A 27994-nucleotide genomic window follows, 5' to 3' on the forward strand; every position below is an offset into this window, starting at 1 on the left:
GCCACTGACGTCGCAAATCCAAGACGGCAGCGCTCGACCCAGAAAAGTGTAAGCGTTGGTGCGGGTTGCCTACATGACTGGGAAATCTTAGCAGTGACGACAGTAGTATCGCATGCTTCAATACCTCATTTAAGTGCAAATTTGCTCCAGAATCCTCACTGTATTTCTACTTGCATACCATCGATATCGAGCCAGACTCCGCGCGAAAGATTAAAAAATAAATAATGTCACATACAAACGTTATGTGTCATAGAGAACTGCCGACAGAAACCAATATGGTTAATGTCAATCTGTTGTAGAATCCTAGAGCATATTCTAAGCTCGAACATTACAACACAACACGAGGAAAACCGAGCTTCTCTGAAACATTGAACTCGGGTGCAGGAAAAACCACTCACCTCAGACACGGGTCACCTTATTTCAACCTCGACATTTTGCAAATACAATATGTCGGTGAACAATTTGCGTCTTCCTAGGTGTACATTAACTGCTTGACATTTACTTACCAAGCACAGCCATTTTCCAACAATATTTACTCGGCAGTCATAAAGACTGATCGACTGACAGAAAAAAGCTGAGACATAGGACTATACGTCATCTTTAAGGGGAAGTGCTGATAAGTCCTTGGCTTGTCCCTTTTGAAGCTGATGTAGATTAATTCCGATGTTTTGGTGCTAAACCTTGTTCTTAACCTTATATAATTATGATAATATTTGCTTAACAGTAACATTGGTTCTTATATTTCCGTGTAATTTTGAAATGAACATGGTGCAAGAAAATAGAAAACTCACAGTGAAAGAGGCGTGCTTTGTTTATGGGGGAACACAGCAAAACAGATTTAGGATGTTTCTTCCAATGGTTGGAAACTGTTCTTCCTGCTCTACCAGCAATAATCGGGTTGCTGCATTTAAAATAGGGCGTTTCAGCACTGAAGACGAAGAGAATCCTGGAAGGCCAACTGAGGTCATAGTTCAGGAAATCATGGATGGTGTTCACGCCATGCTTGTGGGTGACCGGAGGATAGCTGCTAAATCATAACAGACCCTGGGCATATCCTGAGAACGTGTTGGTCATCTTATTCATAAGGTCTTGGACATGAAAAAGCTCTCAGTGAAATTGCTTCCCAAGTGTCTCAGTGCCGACAAGTGTGAACGAGTATAATTCTGCTAGGATCCTGTGGGATTTTTGGATTGTCTCGTCAGCGTGGCTGAAACGCGGATATACACTTACGGCCCAGACAACAGAGCACAGTCCAAAGAATGAAGACACAGTAGTTCTCCAGGTCCAAAGAAGTTCAAAATACAAATATCAGCAGACCCGCTGCTCTCATCCGTATTTTGGGACTAATTTCTTACAGCATGGTCAAACCTTCACGGAAAACTACTATGTTTAGCTTCTCCACAGACTGAAGCATCAATTCGTCATCAAACCTCTAGGAAAGCTGAGAAAAGGCATCTTGTTTCTTTATGACAATGCACTCCTCGCGCAGCAAAAATCGGGTGGTCTTCACTTTGAAAACTCAGACATCCACCACTATTGCCTGTTCCAAAACATCAAGAAACATGTCAGGGGAAAACGACTTTTGAACATGGAGAAAGCCAGGAAAGCTGCGGAGCACAATCGAAATCTTATTTCTTTAAAAAGAGAATAAAGAAGATGAAACAAACATGTGTTGAGCTCAAGGGGGAACATGTTGAGAGAATATATTTATTAAAACCCATGACATTTTTTCTTCATCAAGTCAAGGACTTATCAACACTGCCTCGTATTTGCTATGGTTGGCCATACTAAAGCTGGTTCACGTACGGTACCTCAAAACCTTTTTATTCACATCAGACAAGATTTTCCATGTGCATAAATTATCATTTCTTCTCCAAAGTGTATTACTTACATGACTGTAGCGATGTTATCACAGTAGAAATTCACAGAAAGGATGAGACGTAAGAAATTGGCCTTAAAAGTACCTAAATATTTTTCACACCCATAATTTTCTTGCCACAAAGTGATGTAATTAATTTCTGTACCAAGATTCATTGAGTTACACTATGAAAACAAAAGTATCCGGACACCTCTCCCCAAAAAATACCTTTTCATATTAGGGGCATTGTGCTGCCACCTGCTGCCAGGTACTCCGTATCACCGACCTCAGTAGTCGTTAGACATCGCGAGAGAGCAGAATGGGGCGCTCCGCGGAACTCACGGACTTCGAACGTGGTCAGGTGATTGGCTGTCACTCGTGTCATACGTCTGTACGCGAGATTTCCACACTCCTAAACATCCCTATGTCCACTGTTCGCGATGTGATAGTGAAGTGTAAACGTGGAGGGACACGTACAGCACAAAGCGTACAGGCCGACCTCGTCTGTTGACTGGCGGAGACCGCCGACAGTTGAAGAGGGTCGTAATGTGTGACCATCATACAGAAATTCCAAACTGCATCAGGATCCACAGCAAGTACCATGGCATTTAGGCGGGATATGAGAAAACTTGGAATTCATGGTAGAGTGGCTGCTCATAAGCCACACATCACTCTTGTAAATGCCAAACGACCCCTCGCTTGGTGTAAGGATCGTAAATATTGGACGATTGAACAGTGGCAGAACGTTGTGTGGAGCGACGAATGACGGTGCACAATGTGGCGATCCGATGACAGAGTGTGGGTATGGCGAATGCCGGGTGTAAGTCATCTGCCAGTGTGTGTAGTGCCAACAGTAAAATTCGGAGGCGGTGGTGTTATGGTGTTGTCGTGTTTTCCCTGGAGAGGGTTTGTACCTCTTCTTCTTTTGCACGGCACTATCACAGCATAGACCTACATTGAAGTTTTTAAGCACCTTATGGCTTCCCACTGTTGAAGAGCAATTCGCGGATGGCGATTGCATCTTTCAACACGATCGAGCACCTGTAATTCACTGTAATTGACTGGTCTGCACAGTCATGACCTTAATCGAATAGAACATGTTTACGATATTTTGAAACGCCGACTTGTTGCCTGGCCTCTCCGACCGACCTCTCCTCTGTGCAGCAATCCGTGAAGAATGGGCTGCCATTCCCCAAGAAACCTTCCAGCACCTGATTGAACGTACGCCTGCGAGAGAGGAAGCTATCATCAAGGCTAAGGATGGGGCAACAACAACCTGAATTCCAGCATTACCGATGGAGGTCGCCACAAACTTGTAAGTCATTTTCAGCCAGGTGTCCAGACACATTTGATCATATAGTTTATATGTATTAGTTTCAGAGAAAAATTCACGTAAAGCTAAAATTTTCAGTCTTTAAGGAACATGCTAGCGCCAGTTTTTGGTACGATCTGCTCCGCACACATTCAAAGATAAAACCGGCCAGGTCTATATTCGTCAGCGTTACGTGTTTCTGTATCCTCGTACTTACCCTTGCACTCGCTTGTTTTGCATTCTGTCCTCTTTTATCTGACCCTCAGACGGTCAACTGACAGTATCGAATTCTTCGTGTCGTCCCCACGTTCTCTGCAGATATCGCTGAAAACCTTCAGCCCGCTGAATAACCAACCACTGATGCACGACAATCTGTCGATGACGGAAGTTTTTGGATTTGTAAGGTAGGAGGTGGTAGGAGGGAGTGCCTCGAACAACATAATAGAAATCCTGACTGGTGAAGGACGAATGTGGGGGTGGACGTGCGTTTGAACGTCACTTTTGTACTTTTTACTCGAATAACTCGAAAGCCTTGGTCTCCAGCGAAAGAGTATCCGGGTAAAACAGTTAACTACATTAAATTTTTTGCCAAAACCTTCCTGTTCATTTTTTCTGTAGGAATAATTCACTGAAGAGCCAAAGAAGCTGTTACATCTGCCCAGTACCGTGTGGGGTCCCGCGAGCACACAGAAGTGACGCAACACGACGTGGAATGGCCTTGACCAATGTCTAAAGTAGTGTTGGGCGGAACTGACGCCTTGAATCCTGCAAAGCTCTCCTTAAATCCCTAAGAGTACGACGCGGTGGAGATCTCTTCTGAACAGCACGTTTCAAGGCATCCCAGATATGTTCAATAATCTTCGTGTTTGGGGACTTTGGTGGCCATTAGAAGTGTTTAAACTCAGAAGAGTGTTCCTGGAGCCATTCTGTAGCAATTCTGGACTTGTGAGGTGTTGCATTGTCGTGCTGGAATTGCCCAAGTTCGTCGCAAAGCACAATGGACACGAACGGATGGAGGTTATCAGACAGTTTGCTTAGGTACGTGGAACCTGCTAGAGTCCTATCTAGACGTCTCAGGGGTCCCATTTCATCCCAACGGCACACGCCCCACACCATTACAGAGCCTCCACCAACTTGAACAGTCCCCTGCTGACATGCAGGGTCCATGGATTCATGGGGTTGTCTCCATTCCAGGACACGTCCATACGATCAATACAATTTGAAACGAGACTCGTCCTACCAAGCAACACGTTTCCAGTCATCGACAGTCCAATGTCGGTGTTGACGGACCCATGCGAGGCGTAAAGCTTTGTGTCGTGCTGTCGTCAAGGGTACACGAGTGGGTCTTCGGCTCCGAAGGCCCATTTCGATGAGGTTTCGTTGAATGGTTTGAAAGGTCTCTGCTGGATTCCTTTCATGTTAATTTTTTTAAATCTGTTGTCATTTACGGCATAAATTCCTCTTCTAAATTTACTGTGGCGTTTCTATCTGGGAGGAAACTGACTAGTGGAACGTGTTACTTTTACACATAAACAAGAACGATCTGTCACACTACTACAAACACAGTTTATATGTTATTCATGTCACACAGTCTCATACGGAACCTACATCCGCTTTCTTTTATATACTGTATATGATAAGATACTGTCATCCCCCTTCCCTTTTGTGTGAGAGGATGAATGAGCAAATGTATTTCTAGTTGCTTGCTTGAGGGTAGCAGACAAGCCTGTCTGCTAGAGAACAGTAGGACCAACGTCGGAACAGGTACCTACGCTTTCTAAAAGCAGAGAGATTTCTATCCTTAGTATGGTCCTGTCCGTCCTTTGTCATGTTGGTATAGGAAGCTGCCCCTCTGGCCACTTCCGTTTCTATTTGTGAGCCACCCTCAGGCAGGGGCCAAGTCAGTCTGTCCGTGGCGAGCGTCTGAAGTGGTAAGATCTCCGGCTAAGCGCGTGTCTGCTAAGTCCGTAGGACAATGGATTTCTTAAGTGCAGCCTAACTGAAAATTTAATCACCTTTATTTCAGGTTTAGCCCTAAAATATCTAATGTTATCTTCAATTACAACGCAGTGTAGTCCGAGTGTGAAGTTCAGAACATCTTCCAGTAGTTGCTTTGTCACTGCTTTGTGAGTAAAGTGGAACCACGTGTTGATCAGTAACTTTAACTAAGATCATCAATCTTAAATACGAACGTGCGTGAGATTATAACGTCTCGTCTTGACAATATTTTTCAATATAGCAACTTTTCTTTATGTTCAACCCACGTGGGGTGTACTTTGTGAGACCAGTACCACGTGCTTATACAATTGTTTGAGCCATCAGGTTAATAGCAAGACGATAGTAACCAGTTCCAGGTTTTTCTGTAGTAAATTGCGTTTCGATGTAATTTATTTTAATTATCAAAATTATTGTGCAGTTACACTCTTTGTGTAAACCAAGTTTACCACATGAAGCATGTGGTGTAAGCATCAAAGTAGCCATACTGTAGCAATTCTGGACGTGTGAGGTGTTGCATTGTCGTGCTGGAATTGCCCAAGTTCGTCGGAAAGCACAATGGACACGAACGGATGCAGGTTATCAGACAGGTTGCTTAGGTACGTGGCACCTGCCAGAGTCCTATCTAGACGCATCAGGGGTCCCACATCACTCCAACTGCACACGCCCCACACCATTACAGAGCCTCCACCAGCTTGAACAGTCCCCTGCTGACATGCAGGGTGCATGGATTCATGGGGTTGTCTCCATTCCAGGACACGTCCATACGATCAATACAATTTGAAACGACACTCGTCCTACCAGGCAACACGTTTCCAGTCATCAACAGTCTAATGTCGGTGTTGACGGACCCATGCGAGGCGTAAAGCTTTGTGTTGTCCGGTGATCAATGGTACACGAGTGGGTCTTCGGCTCCGAAAGCCCATTTCGATGAGGTTTCATCGAATGGTTCGCACGCTGACATTGGTTGATAGCCCAGCATTGAGATCTGCAGCAATTTGCTTAAGTGTTGCACTTCTGTCACGTTGAACGATTCTCTTCAGTCGTCATTGTTCTTGTAGGATTACTTTCCACCCGCAGCCATGTCGGAGATTTAATGATTAATTGATTGATTTGGTGGAAAGACCAAACAGCGAGAGCATTTTTCTCGTCGGATTAGGGAAGGATGGGGAAGGAAGTCGGCCGTGCCCTTTGAGAGGCATTTGTCAGAAGTGATTTAGGGAAATCACGCAAAACCTAAATCAGGATACCCGGACACGGGATTGAACTGTTGTCCTCCCGAATGCGAGTCGAGTGTGCTAACCACTGTTCCACCTCGCTCGCTAAGATTTAATGTTTTACCGGATTCCTGATACTGACGGTACACTTGTGTAATGGTCGTACGGGAAAAATCCCCACTTCATCACTATCTCGGAGAAGCTGTGTCCCATCGCTCGTGCGCCGACTATAACACCACGTTCAAACTCTTTTAAATCTTGATAATCTGCCACTGCAGCAGTAGTAATCGATCTAACAACTGCGCCAGATACCTGTTGTGTTATATCGGCGTTGCTGAACGCACCGCCGTATTCTGCCTGTTTTCGTATCTCTGTATTTGAATACGCATGCCTATACCGGTTTCTTTGGCGCTTCAGTGTACGCCACTTGGCAATAACACATCATACCGAAATCACATCTGTCCTCGAGTTTTGCAAAACAGTGTATGTTTTGTAATATACTGCCGCAACTAAACTCCTTGTAACACTAAGGGTACTGCGGATAAAACGCGGCGTGCGAATGCTTTTATACAGAAACCAGGCTGCAGTTATAAAAGTCGAATGACATGAAAGGGAAGCAGTAACATAAATAAAAGCAAAACAACGACAATAGAATGTAGAAGAATTACATCAGTCGATACTAAGAGAATTACAGTAGGCCATGAGACACTAAAATTAGTATATGAGTTTCGCAATTCGAAGATTAATAGCATGATTTCTGAGAATTTACGTATTTAGCACAGGGAGTGTGAGAAAACTGAAACAGAAGGGAATCGAAGCCTTTGAGCTGTGGTGCTACAGAGAGATGTTGAAAATTACGTCGACTTATGAGATAGGAAAGGAGGTTTCCCGCAGAATCGGTGAGGAAAGCGCATGGAAAACAGAAGGAGAAGGAACAGGATAATAGAACATCTGTTAAGACATCAGGGAATAATTTCCATAGTGTTACAGGAAACTGTAGAGGGTAAAAACTGTAGAGGAAGACAGAGGGTGGAATATATCCAGCAGGCAACTAATGACATAGGTTGCAAGCGCTGCTCTGATATGAAAAGATTGGCACGCAAGAGGAATTCGTAGTGGCACGCATCAAACCAGTTAGAAGGCTGAAGACTAAAAAAAAAAATTTAAGAAAAGGGTTATATTCCGGAATATTAATAATTTTCATCCATTCAATCAAGTATTACGAAGAAGAAACTGTGACCTCGATGGAGTAATGAGGTTGTAACAATGGAAAATTGTACTGAAATGCAGGAGGATCTGCAGCGAATTGACGCATGGTGCAGGGAATGGCAATTGAATCTCAATGTAGACAAGTGTAATGTGCTGCGAATACATAGGAAGATAGATCCCTTATCATTTAGCTACAAAATAGCAGGTCAGCAATTAGAAGCAGTTAATTCCATAAATTATCTGGGAGTACGCATTAGGAATGATTTAAAATGGAATGATGATATGAAGTTAATCGTTGGTAACGCAGATGCCAGACTGAGATTCATTGGAAGAATCCTAAGCAAATGCAATCCGAAAACAAAGGAAGTAGGTTACAGTACGCTTGTTCGCCCACTGCTTGAATACTGCTCAGCACTTTGGGATCCGTACCAGATAGGGTTGATAGATGAGATAGAGAAGATCCAACGGAGAGCAGCGCGCTTCGTTACAGAATCATTTAGTAATCGCGAAAGCGTTACGGAGATGATAGATAAACTCCAGTGGAAGACTCTGCAGGAGAGACGCTCAGTAGCTCGGTACGGGCTTTTGTTGGAGAACATACCTACACCGAAGAGTCAAGCAGTATATTGCTCCCTCCTACGTATATCTCGCGAAGAGACCATGAAGATAAAATCAGAGAGATTAGAGCCCACACAGAGGCATACCGGCAACCTGTTTTTTCCACGAATAATATGAGACTGGAATAGAAGGAACAACCGATAGAGGTACTCAAGGTACCCTCCGCCACACACCGTCAGGTGGCTTGCGGAGTATGGATGTAGATGTAAATGTAGATACTTGAACATCAGCATTATATCATTGTGCCCGTCTTTTAAGGAGATTCGAATGTCGCGTGTATTCCTTGAAGAATGCCGTAAATTTCCGGACAGCGGGCCATTCAACAGCCACAAAACCAGCATATAAGTACCTGTATTTCACGTACTTCTCTTCGTATCTATAACAAATTTGTATCAGGACGTTTTTATCTTGATATCAGCTGTTCTGAAATCAGAAAAGTAACAGAGTTTCGTTCAAAAGGACGAAGTAGATGCCCGTATCTCTATTAGTAATGTAGTCGGGAGAAAGGATTGTTTCTTTCACGAGACGTTCGCTTGAGTGTCATTAACGGGTCAGAAGAAGTTTCAAGTGAAACAATTAGTCGCCGAATCCTACACAAACACTGTCTGACGAAGTGAGACATCCAGAAGAAATGTAGAATGAAGGCTTTCACGACCGGGTGGCATGGCTGTTGATATACTTTCCGGGATGTGAGGTCGTGGTCCAAGAACTTTTCTGCTCCTTACGTTTCGTCCAGAACTGCGCTGGACTTCCTCCGAAGCACTGCTCCGCTGAGTCTTGCCGACCAGTCGGCAAGACTCCGCGGAGCAGTGCCTCTGAGGAAGTCCAGCGCAGTTCTGGACGAAACGTAAGGCGCAGAAAAGTTCTTGGACCACGACCTCACATAGCGGAAAGTATATCAACAGCCAGAAGAAATGGTCAGACACCAGGGTAGTTTGTGACAGCGTTATCAGCCTCTGACAGAGTCTGAAAGGGTGAAGTGATCATCTACCGTACCACAACATACCGTAGCATACAAGTACATAGAACCTTTCTTGAAATGTGGTTTTCGTCCGTCCGATGTGAATTACGAATGTTACTGCAATCGTCTTGAGTGAAAACGGCCTCATCATTGGACAGTATTAATGGGAATAACCGGCGATATGAAACAGGCCAAAGACGAAATTTCAATCGACTACATTCATTTCCCTCTTGGCTCATGAATTCGCCGTTCGTGTTAGGGACGTAGGCCATGCATATACACACATCAAAAAAAGGTTTGCATGACCTTTGTTCCGAGAGCTTCGGAACCTGTACTGAAAATTGGAATAGATATCAACTTAAACATAATTTCCGCCATTTTTATTGCTCATGAAAACCACACACTGCATGTAGTACCACCAAACAGCTTTACCTTCAGAGGTGGTGGTCCAGATTGCTGTAGACACCGGTACCTCTAATACCTAGTAGCACGTCCTCTTGCATTCATGCATGGCTGTATTCGTCGTGGCATACTATCCACAAGTTCATCGAGGCACTGTTGGTCCAGATTGTTCCACTCCAGAACGGCGGTTCGGCGTAGATCCTGAGCCGTCGTAAAAAAATTGCTCTTTTGAACAGCGCGCCGCAGCACGTAGTGTGAAGCAGTCGCCCTCCGTTTCTGGCGGTGGCTCCGCTGTGGCAGTCGCAGCTTTGGTGGCTCCCTCTGGTGGGAAAGGGGAAAGGTTGCCTGTTCACGTGCATTTAAGGGGCGCTATGAGCTCGCCAGTCAGTCAGTCTGTCAGTCTCGGAGAGTCTGGTCAGTTGGTCAGCCGGGTCAGTGTGGGGCAGTCAGTGTCTGTCTGTCGGCCGGAGTGCTGGTATGTGTTAGGCCGCCAGTCTGCTCGAGTTTGCTCAGGCGATGGTCATTGGCGGTTGGATCAATCGGTTGGTCGGTCGCACACTGAGACTTGTCCGTCTTGAGCGTCGGCGCATGTGAGGTCGCCATGTGAGTGCAGTGGGCCGCGCCGTATAGCGAGGGGTAGTGGCTTCGCGGCCGACACGAGAGCAACAGGAGTCAACCCACGACATCGGTCTGGCCGGTGCGAGCTGCGACGCCGTGAGACGGGAGATCGGCGTCCGTTGAAGCGGCTGGCAGCGGACGGTTCAGGAGAGCCATTTGGGGGTGCTGCGCCAGGTCTTCGCCAGAAATCGCAGTTTATTGGAAGTTAAGTGATTGCAGGTATGTTGTTTTATTTACTTGTTAAATTCTACTTGTTTTCTTGGTGAGGTCACCAGCCGCTTTGTTTTGGGGTCGTCCCACCATTCTTCTCCGTTTGCCCACCTGCGGGAAGGTCGTTATTTATGAATTGGATGGTCCGTTTTTCCTTTGTGGAGTTGGGGCGGGTTAGAGCAACCTCCGGTTCGGGTTGTTCAGTAATCCCGCCTGTCAATCTACCATACGTTAATAGCTGCCTCTGTCAAGTTTGTCGGATTCGGTGCTAACGAATTTATTGCTTAAGGTGTAAAGGCAGAATTCCTGAAATATGCTTCTATCTTGCCTGTCATCTTTAGAGGCGCTATATCTGTCATGTAGAGCATGTTTGTACATTTTATGTAAGACTGCATTTCATGGGTTTTTATTTAAACGGTCATTTTAGTATATAAAGTTGCCACACTTCCACCATAACAGTTTTCTTTTACAAAACAAGTTGCACTTTCGCTGGCAAGTAATTTTTGTTTTAATGTGAGTGTGAGTGTTTTGTACCATTTCCATCCCTCATACGGGGTGCATAGTTTATGTGTTTGTGTCAGGTGTTAAAACTTTAGTTTAAATAAATCTGGAGTGGAGTGTTGCATATTTGCACCAGTGTAGTCTTTCAGAGGTTGTGGTGTGCGGTCGTGACTACGGTCATGTCAAAAAGGAGCGGCAAGGTTCTCTGCCCGAAAGCTCATACTGTCAAAAAAAATTGTTATTTATGCCTCTGAATAAATTATAACTTGATATTTAGAGGGTGCTTTCTGATTACAATTTTTAAATCTGTTTTTAGCAATAAAATTTCCATTTGTTAAAAGGAATTTGGTTATATATCATCAGTTACTCCCTGGCAACTACTTCCACGCTCACATACTGTGATTAAATGTGTTAATATTCTTGATGAATCGCTAGTAAATAAGGAAAATTCTTTAAGAAAAGATTTTGAAAGTAAATCCACGGTTCAGATCTCTTATAGTGGTTGTTGAGTCACGTCGTCCATAAGCAGCCCTTTTCAATCTATCCCAGGCATATTCGGTAGGGTTCACGTCTGGAGAACATGCTGGCCACTTTAGTCGAGCGTTATCCTGAAGGGAGTCATTCACAAGACGTGCACGACGGGGGCGCGAATTGTCGTCCATGAAGACGAATGCCTTTCCGAGGTGCTGCCGATATGGTTTCCCTATCAGTTCGAGGATGGCATTCGCGTATCGTAGAGCCGTTACGGCGCCTTCCATGGCCACCACGGCGTACGTCGGCCCCACATAATGCCACCCTAAAACAGCAGGGAACCTCCACCTTGCTGCACTCGCTGGACAGTGTGTCTGAGGCGTTCAGACTGTCCAAGTTGCCTCCAAACACGTCTCCGATACTCATCGGTGCAGAAAAGCTGATGCGAATGCTGAGCGGTCCATTCGGCATGTTGTTGAGCCCACCTGTACCGCGCTGAATCTACATCTACATCCACATTTATACTCCGAAAGCCACCCAACGGTGTGTGGCGGAGGGCACTTTACGTGCCACTGTCATTACCTCCCTTTCCTGTTCCAGTCGCGTATGGTTCGCGAGCAAAACGACTGTCTGAAAGCCTCCGTGCGCGCTCGAATCTCTCTAATTTTACTTTCGTGATCTCCTCGGGCGGTATAAGTAGGGGGAAGCAATATATTCGATACCTCATCCAGAAACGCACCCTCTCGAAACCTGGCGAGCAAGCTACACCGCGATGCAGAGCGCCTCTCTTGCAGAGTCTGCCACTCGAGTTTGCTAAACATCTCCGTAACGCTATCACGGTTACCAAATAACCCTGTGACGAAACGCGCCGCTCTTCTTTGGATCTTCTCTATCTCCTCCGTCAACCCGATCTGCTACGGATCCCACACTGATGATCAATACTCAACTGCACCGATGAGTATCGGAGACGTGTTTGGAGGTAACCTGGTCAGGCTGAACGCCTCAGACACACTGTCCAGCGAGTGCAGCAAGGTGAAAGTTCTTTGCTGTTCTGGGGTGGCATTATGTAGGGCCCACGTACGCCTCTGGTGGTTATGGAAGGTGCCGTAACGGCTCTACGATACGCGAATGCCATCCTCGAACCGATAGTGAAACCATATCGACAGCACCTCGGAAAGGCATTCCCCTCTATGGACGACAATTCGCGCCCCCGTCGTGCACATCTTGTGAATGACTTCCTTCAGGATAACATCACTCGACTAGAGTGGCCAGCATGTTCTCCAGACATGAACCCTTCCGAATATGCCTGGGATAGTGTTTTGTAAGCCACCTCCTTTGTTGATGGACTACATTTTCTAAGGACTCTCCCAATGAATCTCAACCTGGTACCCGCCTTACCAACAATTAATTTTATATGATCGTTCCACTTCAAATCGTTCCGCACGCATACTCCCAGAGATTTTACAGATGTAACTGCTACCAGTGTTTGTTCCGCTATCATATAATCATACAATACGGTGTCGTGGCTGTAAAGATGGACCTCGCCGTGGACATCGGCGGTGGGGAGTGAAGTTGCGCATCAAGCAGCCTATTTCGCATGGATTGAGTCGTGCTGTGGCTGCACGAAAAGCATTATTCAACAGGATGGCGTTGCTGTCAGGGTTCCTCCGAGCCATAATCTGTTGGTCGCGGTCATCCACTGCAGTAGTAGCCCTTGGGCGGCCTGAGCAAGGCATGTCATATACAGTTCCTGTCTCTCTGTATCTCCTCCATGTCCGAACAACATCGCTTTGTTCACTCTGAGACTCCTGGACGCTTCCTTTGTTGAGAGCCCTTCCTGGCGCAAAGTAACAATTCGGACGCGATCGAACTGCGGTATTGACCGTCTAGGCATGGTTAAACGACAGGCAACACGAGTCGTGTACCTCCTTCCCGGTGGAATGACTGGCACGGATCGCCTGTCCGTCTAAGAGCCGTTGGGGGTCATGCACAGTTGTTTAGATCTTTGAGCTGGTTTAGTAACATCTCTGAAGAGTCAAAGGGACTGCATCTGTGATACAACATCCACAGTGAACGCCTATCTTCAGGAGTTCTGGGAACTGGGCTGACGCAGAACTTTTTTTGATGTGTGTATTATGTCCGTTACATTCTTGTACCTGAAACACTGTTGCGTGTAGAAATTCTGCGTGTGCCTGTTGAAGGAGTACGTCATGCCATATGAACAATGAAACTTCCTGGCAGATTAAAACTGTGTGCCGGACCGAGACTCGAACTCGGGACCTTTGCCTTTCGCGGGCAAGTGCTCTACCAACTGAGCTACCCAAGCACGACTCACGCCCCGTCCTCACAGCTTCAATTCCGCCAGTAACTCGTCTCCTACCTTCCAAACTTCACAGTGCAGAACTAGCACTCCTGGGAGAAACGATATTGCGGAAGGTAGGAGCCGAGGTACTGGCGGAATTGAAGCTGTGGGGACGGGGCGTGAGTCGTGCTTGGGTAGCTCAGTTGGTAGAGCGCTTGCCCGCGAAAGGCAAAGGTCCCGAGTTCGAGTCTCGGCCCGGCACACAGTTTTAATCTGCCAGGAAGTTTCATATCAGCGCACACTCCTCTGTAAAGTGAAAATTTCATTCTAGAGACATCTGAACAATGTCTGCTACTTGGCCCATGCTGTGTCCATTTGCACTTGGGGACGGGATATGGCTGCTGAGCACTTCAGCCGTCTAACGCAGTTTAGTGAAGATTCGAGTAAACTCTCTTGATCTGGCAATCTGCAGTAATGTAATAGCCTACTGTTATCTAAAGACAGTAGCAGCGATTCCGTTCCAACACCCACACACAAATGCTTTATCGGTATAGTCAGCATTCGTAAATACGTGCGGCACGCTTAATGATACAGTAATACTGGGCATCCAGTCATAAGCACGATCACAGTGGAAAAATACAAGTACGTAAAATCAAGCACAACTTAATCTTCAAAACAAAAATTACAGTCGATAAATAACCTCATTGAAACTGGAGCACCAGCACGCGATTTGGCCTCTGTGGCCGAGAGGCTCTAGGTGCTTCAGTCCGGAACCGCGCTGCTGCTAAGGTCGCAGGTTCGAATCCTTCCTCGAGCATGGGTGTGTGTGATGTCCTTAGTTTAGTTAGGTCTAAGTAGTTCTGAGTTCTAGGGGACTGATGACCTCAGATGTTAAGTCCCATAGTGCTTAGAGCCTTTTGAACCACTTGAACCATCACGCGAAATGAAAAATTTGGGACCGATAAGACTTGGACAAATGCTGCATGGTATGTTGTATACGAATTAGACTATGAAATATTTACTATTCCTTCTACAACACCCTGCTCATCGAAATACGATCTAACCGGTTGTAACGACGTCGAAGGGATTGACGGTTTACGGTCGCTACAACAAACAGTCCCACAAACTGGGTTTTTGCTTAGTTGTTTGATAAAAATTTCGTATCTGTAAATTTTTGGCTGGCCTATAGTCAACTTTTCAAAAAGTAACGGAAATACAGTACACCTACAGTATTTAGAGCAGAGTATTTGTGGATGGGCCTGAGGGGAAATTTTCTTATTTTTATGCAATGTACAGCTTTCAAATTCCGGCAGAATGTGAACACTTTTAATAAGTGAAGAAAGAAATAGAAAAATGTAAATTGTCCACAATGGCGGACACGGTCTTGGGTAACTAACGAGATAAAATGTTGAACATGTTTTAAACTTACTGTAAGTACAGTATAATACAATATTGATGAATGACAAAACTTCGTTCCAGTTACAATATCAATTTTTTGTAATCAGTAGCCGGCCGCAGTGGCCGAGCGGTTCTAGGTGCTTCAGTCTGGAACCGCGCGACCGCTGCGGTCGCAGGTTCGAATCCTGCCTCGGGCATGGATGTGCGTGATGTCCTTAGGTTAGTTAGGTTTAAGGAGTTCTAAGTTCTAGGGGATTGATGACCTCAGATTTTAAGTCCCATAGTGCTCGGAGCCATTTGAACCATTAGCAGTACTATAATGAAAAGACAGTATTCTGATGTAAATTACACGGAGGTCTACAATTTCTCCTATATTTCTGTTTAAATGCTATACAGATGTGATGTACTGTATCTAACACATTGAAAATATCTAACACACACAGCCACACACAGTCACCAATGAATACACTATTATTCCACTTACTTCTAAAAAATTTAATTTTCTAATTTTTTGCAGTCGCACCAAAGACAGTATTGTTTAGTTTTTTAATTAGTAGCTTTAAATTTAAAATACAATACTGTAACGGATGTCACACTGTTCTTCTTAAGGTAATCACTTATCTTTGGCTGCTCTTTGTATTTAAGATTTGCTTACGCATTTAGTTAGCATTCGGCTATGCATTCGTTTTAACGCCTGATTTGGAAACACACAATCTACAGAAAATAAGTGCTCCATAATAAGTGTTGTATGGTTAGAAATATACATTTAGTTTAGATAGCATCCCAAAACTAGATTACGTAAACGGATTTTCCAATACAGGTTTTGGTTGGTGACGTAAATGTTCCGTTGTTCTTGTGGTCTTCAGTCCTGAGACTGATTTGATGCAGCTCTCCATGCTACTCTATCCTGTGCAAGCTACTTCATCTACCAATACCTACTGTAACCTACATCCTTTTGAATCTGCTTAGTGTATTCATCTCTTGGTCTCCCTCTACGATTTTTACCCTCCACGCTGCCCTCCAATACTAAATTGGTAATCCCTTGATGCCTCAGAACATGTCCTACCAACCGATCCCTTCTTCTGGTCAAGTTGTGCTATAAACTTCTCTTCTCCCCAATCCTATTCAACACTTCCTCATTAGTTACGTGATCTACCCATCTAATGTTCAGCATTCTTCTGTAGCATTGAAACGTCCCCTTAGAAAAATTTATACATGACTGTGCTTAAACTGACACACAATATTTTTTCGCGCAACGCAATCTGACTACCAAAGATCCCTGCAAAAGAATGGCCCTGAGTAACTTTAACCTATACCTTTCACAAATCACTTACAAAAATCTTCGTTACTCGAACTACTGCAATACAGCGAGCGCCACTATTGCCAGCTAAATAAAAGATTCAAACTATGGAAGGCCCTAACTACTGATAGGGATAGTTAGCAAATGAAAGATATTAATAGAGAACAACAATGTATTTACCTTAATAGTCATCATATATATAGTAGTTCATGACAAATTACAAAACTCTGCCATCTCTCTCCCCACATCCACCACTGCTGGCGGCTCACCTCCCACTGCCCAGCGCTACGCGCTGTTAACATCCAGCTGCCCCTCTACAATGGCAGACAACAATGCAAACTAGCCACAGGCTGCACACAGCACAGCCAGTGATTTTCATACAGAGCGCTACGTAACGTTGCCAATAAGAAACATAAACAGCCTAGCTTACATAACAGTTTTGTAATTTGTCATGAACTGCTATATATATTATGACTATTAAGGTAAATACATTGTTTGTTCTCTATTAATATCTTCCATTTGCTAACTATCCCTATCAGTAGTTAGGGCCTTCCATAGTTTGAATCTTTTATTTAGCTGGCAGTAGTGGCGCTCGCTGTATTGCAGTAGTTCGAGTAATGAAGATTTTTGTGAGGTAAGTGATTTCTGAAAGGTATAGTTTAATGTTGCTCAGGGCCATTCTTTTGCAGGGATCTTTGATAGTCAGATTGCGTTGCGCTAAAAACATTGTGTGTCACTTTAGTGAATGTTTGAGTACGTTCGGTTTTGTATGTAAGCTAGGCTGTTTATGTTTCTTATTGGCAACGTTACGTAGCGCTCTGTATGAAAATCACTGGCTGTGCTGTGTGCAGTCTGTGGCTAGTTTGCATTGTTGTCTGCCATTGTAGAGGGGCAGCTGGATGTTAACAGCGCGTAGCGCTGGGCAGTGGGAGGTGAGCCGCCAGCAGTGGTGGATGTGGGGAGAGAGATGGCAGAGTTTTGTAATTTGTCATGAACTACTATATATATGATGACTATTAAGGTAAATACATTGTTGTTCTCTATTAATATCTTTCATTTGCTAACTATCCCTATCAGTAGTTAGTGCCTTCTGTAGTTTGTATCTTTTATTTAGCTGGCAATAGTGGCGCTCGCTGTATTGCAGTAGTTCGAGTAACGAAGATTTTTGTGAGGTAAGTGATTTGTGAAAGGTATAGGTTAAAGTTACTCGAGGCCATTCTTTTGCAGGGATCTTTGATAGTCAGATTGCGTTGCGCTAAAAATATTGTGTGTCAGTTTAAGCACAGTCGTGTATAATTTGTTCAAAGGGGACGTTTGTCCAAACTATTTATCGTCCATATTTCACTTCCATACATGGCTACACTCCATACAAATACTTTCAGAAATGACTTCCTGACACTTAAATCTATACTCGATGTTAACAAATTTCTCTTCTTCAGAAACGCTTTTCTTGCCATTGCCAGTCTACATTTTATATCCTCTCTAATTCGACCATCATTAGTTATTTTGCTCCCCAAATAGCAAAATTCCTTTACTACTTTAAGTGTCTTATTTCCTAATCTAATTCCCTCAGCATCACCCGACTTAATTCGACTACATTCCATTATCCTCATTTTGCTTTTGTTGATGTTCATCTTATATCCTCCTTTCAAGAACCTATGCATTCCGTTCAACTGCTCTTCCAAGTCCTTTGCTGTCTCTGACAGAATTACAATGTCATCGGCGAACCTCGAAGTTTTTATTTCTTCAACATGGATTTCAATACCTACTCTGAATTTTTCTTTTGTTTCCTTCACTGCTTGCTCAATATACAGGTTGAATAACATCAGGGAGAGACTACAACCCTGTCTCACTCCCTTCCCAACCACTGCTTCCCTTTCATGTCCCTCAACTCTTATAACTGCCATCTGGTTTCTGTACAAATTGTAAATGTAACAAAATCGATTATGAAGATCCGTTTCTTGCTGGCGCTTTTCGACTTCCGCAATCGATTATTGTTACCAAGTAAACGCACAGCTGTTTTTGATACATGCTTGGGCTGTCAGATTACGACTTGTTTCGAACAATTTCATGTAATATAGACGGAGTGACTTCTTGCACTGTCTACGAGAAGTAGAAATATGACACTGAGCATCAAGCTGTCTACTTCTAATATTTAATTTACGAGAAATTGCGATTATGCCAATTAAATCTGAAACCGAAACAGCTGATTTCCACACGCCGTATTTTACTGGACTATAAAATCCGCTTCAGGCCTTAACACGTAAACACGACAGCGAAAAAACGGTTTCCGACATTCCGTTTTCGTCTTCCGGAAGACGTGTCCCATGTAAATGTAGTGATTGTTACGCTTTCAGTATCGACGACTGCGCCTCACAGCGGCCTAGCACAGCAACACAGCCGCCAGGGGAACCCCCTGGAGGTCGAGAAGCACTGTTTGGCGCCAGACGTTACGTGTGGCGGGGAATTCAAGGCGATGTGGGTGGGGAGGTGTGGCTCGAAGTCGGACGTGCTTGAACTGAGACTTTTGGTAAAGTATTGATACCTCGAAATTTCGACATGACTTCCGAGAAATATCGATATTTAACGGCGTCATACTCTACGATCTATCGATACATACTGTCGAAATGGTAATATCAAATGCCGATATTTTAATTTCATATCATATTTTTTTCCGCAATTTCCGGTAAATATTTGAAAGTGTCCTTTTGAAACTGTAGTAGAACATAATTTTACTTTCACTTTGTGAAGGAGTCTCACTACTTTTTGAGCTTTCATCACATCCAGTTTTTCCCTTCGACTGTGTGGAGCAAGCATAGGTGGCAAAAAGAAGACCGATTGAACCGACGGGTGGCAGTGTGAAAGTAATAAAAAGATTTGCAAAAACGATTTTTAACGCAGAATGAGATTTTCACTCTGCAGCGGAGTGTGCGCTGATATGAAACTTCCTGGCAAATTAAAACTGTGTGCCGGACCGAGACTCGAACTCGGGACCTTTGCCTTTCGCGGGCAAGTGCTCTACCAAGTGAGTTACCCAAGCACGATTCACACCCCGTCCTCACAGCTTCACTTCTGCCAGTACCTCGTCCCTCGTTTGAATTTTTAACGCATTTAGTGTGCTATTTCTTCACATCGGGATTCTTCAAAAACAGTAGCTGAAAACGATGAATAAAAGTTCAAAAGACAAAATTGGCCTTCACGGTGCGCGGGTGCGTTGGAGGGTAAATACTGACGTAATCGGCGCGTTTGCAGAAATGAAACCGACTTATACGATAATAGTTGGCGTTGACTTTAATTTACCATCGGTATGTTGGCGAAAATACATTGTTAATTACGGAGGAACGCATAAAATATCATCCGAAATGGTGCTAAACGCATTCTCTAAAAATTATTTCGAGCACTTAGTTCATGAGCCCACGCGAATAGTAAACGGTTGTGAAAACACACTTGACCTCTTAGTAACAAATAATCCTAAGTTAATAACGAGCATCAAAACCTATTCAGGGAGTTATCGTAGCGAGATTGAATACTGTAATCCCCTAATCTTCGAAAAACAAGCAAAAAATGTAAAGCAGATAAAAATTCACTTGATGCCTTCCTAAGAAACAGTTTGCACTCATTCAAAATTAATAACGTAAGTGTTTACAAGATGTGGCTTAAATTCAAAGAAATAGTATCGGCAGCAATTGAGAGATTTATACCAAATAAACTAACAAACGACGGAGCTGATCCGCCTTGGCACACAAAACGAGTTAGAACACTGTTGCAAAAACAACGAAACAAACATGCCAAATTTAAACAGACGCAAAATCCCCAAGATTGGCGGTCTTTTACATAAGCTCGAAGTTTAGCACGGACTTCAATGTGAGATGCCTATAGCAGTTTCCACAACGAAGCTTTGTCTCGAAACCTGGCAGAAAATCCAAAGAGACTCTGGTCGTATGATAAGTATGTTAGCGGCAAGAAACAATCAGTGCCTTCTCTGCGAGATAGCAATGGAGATACATCGAAGACAGTGCTGCTAAACCAGTCTTACTAAACACAGCCTTCGAAATGCCTTCACGAAAGAAGACGAAGTAAATATTCCAGAATTCGAATCCAGAATAGCTGTCAACATGAGCAACGTAGAAGTAAATATCCTGGGAGTAGTGAAGTAACTTAAATCACTTAATAAAAGAGTCTTCTGGTCCAGACTGTATACCAATTAGGTTCCTCTAGGAGCATGCTGATGCATTAGCCCCATACTTAACAATCATATACAACCGTTCGCTCGACGAAAGATCCGTTCCCAAAGACTGGAAAGTTGCACAGGTCGCACCAATATTCAAAAAGGGTAGTAGGAGTAATCCACTAAATTACAGGCCGAAATGATTAACGTCGATATACGTACATTGTGCTCGAACATTATGAATTACCTCGAAGAAAACGGTCTATTGACACACAGTCAACATGGGTTTAGGAAACATCGTTCCTGTGAAACACAATTAGTTGTTTATTCACATGAAGTGCTGAGTGCTATTGACAAGGGATTTCAGATCGATTCCGTATTTCTGGATTTTCGGAAGGCTTTTGACACTGTACCACACAAGCGGCTCGTAGTGAAAAATAGAATATCGTCTCAGTTATGTGACTGGATTTGTGATTTCCTGTCAGACAGGTCACAGTTCGTTGTAATTGATGGAAAGTCATCGAGTAAAACAGAAGCGATTTCTGTTGTTCCCCAAGGTAGTGTTATAGGCCCTTTTCTGTTCTTTATCTATACAAACGATTTGGGAGACAATATGAGCAGCCGTCTTCGGTTGTTTGCAGATGACACTGTCGTTTATCGACTAACAAAATTATCAGAGGACAAAAAAAAGTGCGAAACGATTTAGGAAAGATATCTGAATGGTGCGAAAAGTGGCAGTTGAACCTAAAGTGTGAGGCCATCCACATGAGTGTTAAAAGCAACTCGTTTAACTTCGGTTACACGATAAATCAGTCCAATCTAAAAGCCGTAAATTCAACTAAGTACCCAGGTATTACAAGTACGAACCACTTATATTGGAAGGAACACACAGACAATGTTGTCAGGAAGGCTAACCAAAAACTGCATTTTGTTGGCAGGACACTTAGAAAATGTAACAGAGCTACTAAAGAGACTGTTACACAACGCTTGTCCGTCCTCTTTTAGAACATTGCTGCGCGGTGTGGGATCCTTACCAGGTAGGACTGACGGAGTACATCGAAAAAGTTCAAAGAAAGGCAGCACGTTTTGTATTATCGCGAAATATGGGAGAGAGTGTCACAGAAATGATACAGGATTTCTTCGTTGCGACCGAATATTCTCACGAAATTCCAATCACCAACTTTCTCCTCAGAATGCGAAAATATTTTGTTGACACCGACCTACACAGGGAGAAACGAACACAACGATAAAATAAGGGAAATCACAACTCGTACGGAAAGATATAGGTGTTCGTTCTTTCCGCGCGCTATACGAGATTGGAATAATCGAGAATTGTGAAGGTGGTTCGATGAACCCTCTGCCAGGCACTTGAATGTGATCTGCAGAGTATCCATGTAGATATAGATGTAGATGTAGACGAAACCGAACAACGGACCCAACGGGCACCTTTTATTGTAGCGTTACTTGCCGTTACCTTCGTTACCAAAGTGGTTATAGCAAAACATGAACGTGCATCGATTTTCTTTCTATTCTTGCCCTAGGACGAATAAGCTTGTCAATGTACAGAATATCTAATAACAAATCAATAATTACACACCTCTAAAACCGGCAGTGTATTTACAATGGGTAGCCGATATTTTTATAGGTTGCAGCGTCGATATTTTTTCCATCGATATGTCGATATATGTATACGTTTTCCCGCTAAATCGAGGGACAATAATGACATTTTTTAACTATCTATATATCGGATTCACAATATTTTTAAAAATGTCAACAGTCCTAGTATGGACGACATATGGGCATGTGCCGTGAAAAGTTCAGTTTATCCGTTAAATGTTAGTGTTCGTGGAGGGCACTGAGAACTCATCGATAGTCGAAGCGAGTAGTTAGCCAACGAGTAAGCCAAAATAAGAGTAAATGTGAGTACATATCGTGAGTTCTCAGTATGTGTTCTTGTATGAAATTTAGTCCAAATTTACGTCCTAATCTATAAAAGGTCTACGTTTTACCAAAATAATGCAACCACAAACTATTACTCAACCTCAACTCCTATGCTAACCTTTGACTAAATCGAACCTACATTGTATTGAACTGTAACTAGTCTGAATACAGCATGTCTTTCTCTTATGTGCGCAACTGCAGTAAAAGAATTATCAGGCCCTAAGCAAAATTTTCATTTACCTCACGTCTTGACAACATTGTTGCAGATTTCTCGAAAGCACAATAACAAATAGCATGCAGGCAGCGTCTAAGTTAGATTTCTATTTTTAAACAAAATTTCCAAACAACACTTAAAATGCAACGTACCACATGGTGCAATGTGGTAATGCGTAATGATAAACCTTCTTTAAACAGTGGGGTGGAGAGAATAACCACTCCTATAAAACGATATTGCAAGACGATTTTAGAATGCAGTATGTGTTCAAAAAGAGCAAAACTTGGCGTGGTCTTGACACATAACATTGATATGCACAGCAGTATGCTCAACAAAGTTAACAATGATTTAAAAAGTGACAGCAGCAAATTTCGATGAAAACCAAACAGCGTAATCTGTTGATATTTACTGCATGACTCAGAATAGTGAGGTGGTGGTTCCCTCAGCTCTGAGCAAGTTAACTAGCTGGCGATAATCATTCCGACAAACTTGCTGCAGCTTACCTCACACTTCCTCTCTCTCTCTCTCTCTCTCTCTCTCTCTCTCTCTCTCTCCCTCTTTTTTCTTTTTGAAGCATTATTCAAAATGTACCGGCTGATCAAAAAGTCACTATAAATTTGAAAACTGAATAAATTACAGAATAATGTAGATAGAGAGGTACAAATTGACACACATGCTTGGAATGACATGGGGTTTTATTAGAACCAAAAAAATACAAACGTTCAAAAAATGTCCGACAGATGGCACTTCATCTGATCAGAATAGCAATAATGAGCATAACAAAGTAAGACAAAGCGAAGATGATGTTCTTTACAGAGAATGCTAAATATGTCCACCATCATTCGTCAACAATAGCTGTAGCCGAGGAATAATGTTGTGAACAGCACTGTAAAGCATGTCCGGAGTTATGGTGAGGCATTGGCGTCGAATGTTGTCTTTCAGCATCCCTGGAGATGTCGGTCGATCACGATACACTTGCGACTTCAGGTAACCGCAAAGCCAATAATCGCACGGACTGAGGTCTGGGGACCTGGGAGGCCAAGCATGACGAAAGTGGCGGCTGAGCACACGATTGTCACCAAACGACGCGCGCAAGACATCTTTCACGCGACTAGCAATTTGGGGTGGAGCGCCATCCTGCATAAACATCATACGTTCCAGCAGGTGTTTATCAGCCAGGCTGGGGATGAAGCGATTCTTTAACATATCGGCGTACCTCTCACCCGTCACGTAGCAGTTTTGCTGTCCAATGCCATTGTCGGACATTTTGTGAACTTTGTTTTTTTTTATTATTCTAATAAAACCCCATGTCATTCCAAGAATGTGTGTCAATTTTTACCTCTCTATCTACATTATTCCGTGGATTATTAAGTATTCAAAATTATACTGACTTTTTCATCACCCAGTATATTCTTTCCGCCTTTTAACATATACGTAATAATCATCCTTGTTGTCCTTTACAATAAATCTTTCTCCATCTAACAGATATACTCACAGGTCAACACAGCACTACTATGTAAGTCTTTCACCCCTCCCCCCCCCCCCCACACTTCAACTAAGAATGTATCAGACTGCTCAGAGGGAAAGCCTGTGCCACAACAAGACCAAAGATTGTTTAACAGTAACATAACTTTTTGCTTCTCTGACGAGCACATCGATTACTAACAAAAACCGCAATGACATGCCCACCTTACAGTGTGCACAGAAAATTTAGGAGCATATACCGTGCCTTGTACTGGAGACAATAAAAAAATGTGTGTGAAATCTTATGTGACTTAACTGCTAAGGTCATCAGTCCCTAAGCTTACACACCACTTAACCTAAATTATCCTAAGGACAAACACACACACACATGCCCGAGGGAGGACTCGAACCTCCGCCGGGACCAGCCGCACAGTTCATGACTGCAGCGTCTTAAACCGCTCAGCTTATCTCGCACGGCTGGAGACAATAAACCTATCATTTCTATGAAGCCAATGTTTCGAATGCTTTTCATGTCTATTAGATTTCACTGAGAGTGAAGATTTTTAAGGGCTCGGAGCTGATTTTGACAGGGCATCTAGCGGTAGGCACACGGTCCCATTTTTACTCTTCAGGTGCATGTTCCTCGGAGTAAGATGTCCACTTCAGGCTGTGCAGCATAAATATTGGTCCGATCGTCGTGGTTATATCATCACAGCTGATTTTAGAGAGAAACTTGGTCGTGGTAGATAGGAATAAGAGTAGGCATATTACGGTGTGCTACGTTGTTGTCAGTAATCCCCAAATACGCAACAAACGTAAATGAAGATTGGACGTTATGGCCGATATATTTCTACGAAAATGTAATAACAAATACGTCGTTATATACGGTAAGTCGCAATAAGCGCCGTCGTACGGGTGGACAATCACCATCAAAGAGCCTTGCGGATAGTATAGCAAGTCCATGAACCACCACTTGTGCACTCACAAATGTCCGTAGAACCAGCAGTGCTGTTAACCAGTCCCTTGCTGAATTATCAACACACGTGCAAACGCTAACAGTCCCCTTTTTTTTAACTTCTCACATATTATGCATATACTATGACCAACAGAAACGTGTGCAGTGAAATGAAACTTAACCCTAGGACGCCCAAGCCTTTTTTTCTGACTTGGATGCCTAAGGAGGGGGCGGGGGGGGGGGGTGTTCGGCGAGCCCACACGTATTAAATAAGTTTACTGACGAAAAATTACAACTTTCAAAACGGTTTATGTATTTTAACTAAGGCACCAGTTTATAAATGTTGTTAATTGTTATAAATATTGGATTGAGTGAATAAAAAATTGACATATTACAAAACAAAATACAGATGCGTTCATATACAATAGACTACTCTGAGTCCTCAACTTCAAGGCAAGACACACTTCACAATTTGTTCTGAATGTGTGTTACACACATGTTCATGACACTGTCCACAATACTGTTTTGGTTTACTTAGATTGTTGAACTTCCGCTTCTTTGTTTTAGCTTTTCTTACAAAAATATGGCACCGACCTTTCCCTGCAGGAGGCTGACGTGCTTCTGTTGTCACTTCTTTGATTTCCTTTTGTAGAATAGTCTCCATTGATTGAACAATTTGGTTAGATAACCCTCTTGCATTGGCACTTCTTTCTTCTACGTGCAATTTCACTAGTTCCATCCCAGCTTGCAGAAGACAAAGTTTCCGTTTGTTGTGTTTCTTTTCATTCCATCTTGGATGTTGCTGGATGAAAATAGTGGTTGCATTGATAGAACAAATGTCGATGAGAGAGTAAAATACAGATAGAGGCCATCTCTTTGTTCCCCTCTTGCAGGTGTACATACGCGCCATTTGATCAATGGTATCAATTCCACCTTTAGTGGAATTATAATATGCATTTATCTCGGTTTTATTCTTCTCTCCTCCAACAGTGACTTTATCTTAGTGCACTGTTGCCAAACATCAGTAAGTTTTTGCTTGGTTTCGTTTTTGCTGTGTAAGACACCAAAGTTACTGGAGGGCAACGTGTTGGGAACTGCAGTAACTCACTGCAAGTTTACAAGATAAATAACAGCTGACTGACATCAACAATCACTTCCTCTGAAAGTAAACAGATTGTTGTGAATATCAAGATTACCAACCAACAAGAAAGTAACTTGCATTGTTGTAGAGATGAGAAAAACTAAATCCTACTAAGGGAAATTTTGAAATTTTCTATAGCATGGAAGCCTAAGGGGGGGGGGGGGGTTATGTTGGACCCATAATAAGTTTATTTATTTTTTCTTTCAAAGCAGGAATTTTCTATAAAATATATTGACACTGACGTTTCATAAAATAGCCAACAAACAATAACTCAAAGGGAATATGTAGTATGAAAGTTACTTGGGCAAAAGCAGGGTACATAAAAAATTTGTGGGTTCAACGAACCCCCGCCTTAGGTGTCCTAGGGTTAATTTGAAGAAACTGTGTCTATACGGTTACAAAGGTACAATATACATCATTCGTTTTTCACACGCCATAATTATCACGTATTTCACACGATAACAAGAAAAGCATAATTTGAAGAGCAAAAACAAGGAAACGCATTAACATTGCAGTGAAAATAATATCTAATTAATTGAGAGGACGGCTGCGAATTTTTTGGTGCAAATCTACATGCATGCCACAACTGTTTTACAGTATAACAACGAAAAACTACAACTACAAAGAAGATTCTCTCTACAATTACTCTAGCTATAAACAATTACACAAACTACAAGAAAAAATCAGAAGGTTCCAGTGAGGTATCCTCGGCTAAGGGTCGACATATGAAGCATTCCTTAGAAAACTTTATAAATGACAGTGCTGGTAAACCCCTTACGTTATCTGATTTTCAAACAGCTGAGCAAAACTGAACGTACTGAGACATTTCTCTCTTTACTTATTCTGATCAACACTAAACTGACACACAATATTTTTTTTTAGCGCAACGCAATCCGACTTTCAATAATCCCTACAAAAGAATGGCCCTGACTAACAATAACCTATACCTTTCATGAATCACTTACCTCACAAAAATCTTCGTTACTCAAACTACTGCAATACAGCGAGCGCCAATACTGCAAGCTAAGTAAAAGATTCTAACTACGGAAGGCACTAACTACTGATAAGCATAGTAAGCAAATGAAAGATTTTGATACCGAACAAACAACGTATTTACCTTAATAGTGTTCAAAAGTCATAATATATATATCAGCTCATGTCATCCAATAGTACAAATTTCCTTTTTCTGACAGACACACGTCCAGATCGTCCGCTCTCAAAACTCCGCCATCTCTCTCCCCACATCCACCACTGCTGCCGGCTCACCTCCAACTGCACAACGCTACGCGCTGTTCACATCCAACTGCCCAACACTACACACGCAAATATTCCAGCAATGAGTCCAATCAGCCACAGACTGCACACAGCACAGCCAGTGATTTTCATACAGAGCGCTATGTGGCGCTACCAACATAGAAACCTAAACAGCCTACTTACAGTACTAAGCGACTTTTAAATATATAGCGTTTCCACAAGATTTAGACTGTATCGTTACATTTCTCTGTTACAGGGAAGAAAACGGAATTATTTTTCAAAGGCTGTATATTTTAAAATTGAATACTCTCCATTAGAACTAAAATATTTGTCCTACCAGTGCTTCCACTGCTCGAACCATTTTTTGTAGTCATATTTAGACATAACCGACAGCTCCTCCCTTGTTTTCTTATTGACTTCTTGTATGTTATCAAATCGATGTCTTCTCATAGCCCTTTTTATGCATGGAAATAAGATAAACTCGC

The 27994-nt window shown here is 42.9% G+C and overlaps 1 non-coding gene across 1 annotated transcript; it reads left to right on the forward strand.

The window, feature by feature from the left end:
• Positions 1-13861: 13861 nt before the first annotated feature.
• On the forward strand, positions 13862-13936 carry Trnas-cga (transfer RNA serine (anticodon CGA)). The gene has a single exon. It is a non-coding gene; the product is annotated as a tRNA-Ser (tRNA).
• Positions 13937-27994: the final 14058 nt, after the last annotated feature.

Source organism: Schistocerca cancellata, unplaced genomic scaffold (genome assembly GCF_023864275.1).
Source record: "Schistocerca cancellata isolate TAMUIC-IGC-003103 unplaced genomic scaffold, iqSchCanc2.1 HiC_scaffold_1132, whole genome shotgun sequence".
Taxonomy (NCBI): domain Eukaryota; kingdom Metazoa; phylum Arthropoda; class Insecta; order Orthoptera; family Acrididae; genus Schistocerca; species Schistocerca cancellata.